The sequence below is a fragment of the Apium graveolens genome, chromosome 9 (assembly GCF_009905375.1).
Source record: "Apium graveolens cultivar Ventura chromosome 9, ASM990537v1, whole genome shotgun sequence".
Classification (NCBI taxonomy): Eukaryota; Viridiplantae; Streptophyta; class Magnoliopsida; order Apiales; family Apiaceae; genus Apium; species Apium graveolens.
In genome coordinates this window covers 89,523,841-89,528,890 of record NC_133655.1, presented here as the reverse complement: position 1 = coordinate 89,528,890, position 5,050 = coordinate 89,523,841, and positions in this window count along the sequence as shown.

Below are 5,050 nucleotides of genomic sequence, written 5' to 3'. Positions count from 1 at the left end.
TTTTCGACAAAAAATTGTATTAATAATTGAGATATAAAGGAAGCTACAGATGCCGCAAGATATAGTGAAGACATGAACAATGTGAGCATGTGCTATCGAATTTGAAGTATTGACTAGTATCACTGTTGAACATTCCATAAACTAGTGATCAAAACTTTGACAAAATATCATCCATAAATGTTACCCCTCCTACATCATAAACAAATAGAAATATAATTATAATTTACTATATATACAATTTCATAATTATATGACCAAAGCAAAATAGACTTTTCGATGTGATGACCATACCTAAAATACCAATGTCATATCCAGATATGAGACCGCCATGGATAGAGCTGTTCACGAACCGAGCCGAGCCGAGTTTTGATCGAACCGAGCCGAGCTTTAATTTTTTTTCTGACGATCCGAGCCGAGCCGAGCTTTCTTAACGAACAAAAACCCTTGTTCGAGCTCGAGCTCGTTAACGAACGAGCCGAACACGAGCTTTTATCGAACAAAATCGAGCCGAGTCGAACCGAGCCGAACACGAGCCGAACACGAGCTTTCTCCATCAAAACGAGCCGAATCGAGCCGAGCCGAGCCGAGCCGAGCCGAATTAAAAATTCTGGTCAAAACAGAGGTTGACTGTAAAAATAACAAACCAAATGCTTTTATTTTTTTCTAAAAATTTTTCCATATCACTAAAATATATTGATCTTAACATCCGTACGGTTGGATCATTGATAAATATTTTTAAAAAAATTGAAACATTAATACGATACTAAACACTAATTACAAGTACAAGTCAAAACACCGGTTGACTGTTAAAATAACAAATCAAATACATTTATTTTTTCCTAAATTTTTTTGTCATATCGCTAAAATATATAGATTTTAACATCCGTATGGTTGGATCATCTATAAATATTTTTAAAAAAATTAAAACATTAATATGAGATTAAACATTAGTTACAAGTACAGGTCAAAACACTGGTTGACTGTTAAAATAACAAACCAAATACATTTATTTTTTTCTAAAACTTTTGTCATGTCACTAAAGTATATAGATATTAACATCCGTACGGTTGAATCAGTCATAAATATTTTTTTAAAAATTGAAACATTAATATGAGACTAAACCCTAGTTCCAAGTACTGTTCAAACAATTGGTTGATTGTCAAAATAACAAACAAAATAAATTTATTTTTTTCTAAAATTTTTATCATGTCACTAAAATATATAGATATTAACATCCCTACGGTTGGATCATTCATAAATATTTTAAAAAAATTGAAATATTAATATGAGACTAAACACTAGTTACAAGTAAAGGTCAAAACACAAGTTAACTGTTAAAATAACAAACAAAATACATTTATTTTTTTTCTAAAATTTTTGTCATATCACTAAATTATATAGATATTAACATCCGTACGGTTGGATCATTCATAAATATTTTTAAAAAAATCGAAATATTAATACGATACTAAATACTAATTACAGGTACAAGTCAAAACACTGGTTGACTATTAAAATAACAAACAAAATATATTTATTTTTTTCTAAAAATTTTGTCATATCACTAAATTATATAGATATTAACATCGGTATGGTTGGATCATTCATAAATGTTTTTAAAAAAATCAAAACATTAATACGATACTAAACACTAATTACAAATACAAGTCAAAACACTGGTTGACTATTAAAATAACAAATCAGATACATTTATTTTTTTCTAAAACTTTTGTCATATCACTAAAATATATAGATCTTAACATCCGTACGGTTAGATTGTTTATAAATATTTTTTAAAAAAATCAAAACGTTAATACGAGACTAAACACTAGTTACAAGTACTGGTCAAAACACCAATTGGTTGATTGTCAAAATAATAAACGAAATAAATTTATTTATTTATAAAAAAATTGTCATTTCACTAAAATATATAGATATTAACATATGTACGATTAGATTATTTATAAATAATTCTAAGAAAAATCGAAACATCAATAGAGATTAATTTAAATTCAAGCTATATTGGGCTTCACCCAAATAATCTAAGCCCAACCCATCAAAAACCCTATTATTATACATTTATACTGTAAAGCCATTCATTTCCAAATTTCTCATCTTTCTCAAGTGTAGCTTCAGAGTCTACCTTCAGTGCTGGTAGTAGAGTGATTGAACCGCACCGCTCCTGCTTGAAGCCCGAAACTGTTGAAGTGTTGCTCTGCGGAGCAGATTGGGTGCGCGAATTGTATGGCCTGAAAAAATCTAAACAGGTATATTTGAAACTGAATTGATAAGTAATATATACTTAATAATTGTGTTTTTTTTATGTCGAACATGCTTTTAATTTGACCTTTAAAATGTTTTCAGGAGGACGACAAGGAAATTGTGATACATTTGGATTAAATGAAATGAAACTGGGTAGAAACCATAACGCGTTATATTTTACAGGTAAATTTACGAGTCCTTTATTTTTTTTTTCTTACTGTGGTTCGTTACATGTTGCCATCAACAATACTTGCTAGTACTGTAATGGATGCTAATGACTATATCCATCAGATATATTGTTATCATCTTTGCTTTTCAGTTTTCCTCTGAATACTTTGGCATCTCACGAAAGATGGTACAATATTTCTTCTTGATTTTTATCTAATTTTGATATTTTCTTGTTATAATATCTATTTATATTTAGGTTTGATATAATGAATTACTGCTTTGATGTGTTGCCATAAATTATGATGGATACTTGGTTAGATAATTTAAAGATTCAATGGGAGAACCAGTAGAATTTGTGTGAAATTTATATGGTTCTGGACCTGTTGTTTTGGGTAAATTTAATTTATCAATTCTGTGTGCGAGTAGACTATGTTACTATGAATAGTTGGAATATTGTAATAAGCTAGTTCATCATTTCTACTATTAATGATGGTAACCATTCTTTAGTTACTAGAGATTCTGCAATTTTTTATATTTTTGATAATAAAGTTAAATTTCCCAGGATAAGCAGCCTTGCAACTTACGACTTTCATATTACAGATTGCACAGATTAATATTGTTGTGGTTCCCTGTCACTTTTTGTTTACAACAAGTTGTAATAGATTGTTTAATAGTATGTATGAATGTATCCATGAACTGGAGGGAGTAATTCTGTTTTACATGTGAGTTTTATGTGAGTCATTAGAACACATTCATTTTTTGGAAGTAAAATTATCATAAGTAGTATTACTGTAATTTCGGTAAAAGGCATTAATACTAGATTAAATATTTCAAGTTATAGCTTAGAGCTCTATTGAGTAATTAAATAAATTTATTTTTACAAGAGAATAATGTAAATTATGTGTTAGTTTAAAGTGTTTAAATAGTAAAAGAATTTATACTCAAAGAAGAACTAACAACAAAATGTTCTTAACAAAAATGTTCCAGGTGGTTATTCTAATCCAAAACTTGAAGCTAAATCATATTTTTGTATATTTGTTAAGGGTATACTGGAGTTGATTCGAATTTTGAGTTTCCTAATCTTTGTTTTATCTTATAATGATGAACAGGTCTATCAAGCTAGAGTTGAGAATGTCATGCTGGAGCTGTTGCAACTGGCTATTTTGGTTTTGAATGTTTGAGATGTAATCTAAAAATCATTCAACTTAGTTGATACTTTAAACTTGAAAGAATGGTGGCCTGCTGCTTTATTATGCTTATTTTAAAGTTTGTTATGGTTTTGTCTCAGACAAATGATGTAAACATTTCTTTTAATTTGGGGTGGGAATGTGGATGGAAGAACTGATGAACATGATTTTTGTAACTTTAATTTAAAATTGTTAGGAAGCAGGTTCAGTATTATAAAAAATAATCTGAAAATTTCACATTTTTTTTCGAGCTCTAACGAGCCGAACTCGAGCCGAACGATCTCGAGCCGATCTCGAGCCGAGCTCGAGCCGAACATGCTAAAAGCTCGGCTCGAGCTCGTTTTCTTAACGAACAACTTTTTGTGTTCGAGCTCGAGCTCGAGCCCTTAACGAGACGAGCCGAACTGAGCCCTTAACGAGCCGAGCTCGAGCTTGTTCGCGAACAGCTCGGTTCGTGAACAGCCCTAGCCATGGACGTAACAGTTAGAAAGTAAGCAATTAGTTTTCAAATGATAGTAAAACACGTGCAGACTTATGTCTTATACAAATAATACAAAATATTTCCACCATTATATCAACCTGCAAAAGTTAAATAGATAGAAATGACGTTTAACAAATTGAAAATAAAAATGACCTGCAAAAGAGAACTTTGTTTTTATTTAAAGTAATGTAGCGCAAACTTCAACTATCACTTAGAAATTTGGACAAAACATCTGATGTTACAATCAACAGCACTGATTTCTCTTATATTATATAATGTCACTACTAATCATGATAGTAAGGACTATTTAGACAAATGAAATTTCTGATCAGTAAGGACTCTATAACATTAACATATTACACTGTTAATCTCAAAAAGGAAATAAAATAAAAAACACTATGATATGAGGACTACATCTTCCAAGACACACAGTACATAGGTAAAATTCATCTTATATGTTATCTTAAAGAAATAAATCTTTATTTTTATTTGTGATGAAGAAAATTTACCTTCCACTATATCCTACGTATGTTGAAAATTTTATATACGACACCGTTTTTTCGGTACATTGACAAATTTATTTTATCATGAAGAAGAGTGTATTATTCATCATTTTCTAAGTTACATAAATATAATAAAATAATATTAAACTATTTGATACGAAAGAGGTCAAAGAGAAGTTCATTTCCTGCCTGGAGTTTAAAAATAGATGTTAAAATTCATACCCCATTGTCTGAAGGGAAAAAAAAACTAAAGATAATTATGAATACACGGTAAGACTAATTGTCCCAATTTCTGGGGATACCAATTTTGCTGGATCGTTTTTCTATCTCAATTTCTGGGGATACCAATTTCTGGATCGTTTTTCTATCTCACAACCCTAAAGAGGGAAGACGCATACATATTCGTATCGATTAATATGGTTATTTTTTGCATGTAGTAAGCAGTAGAC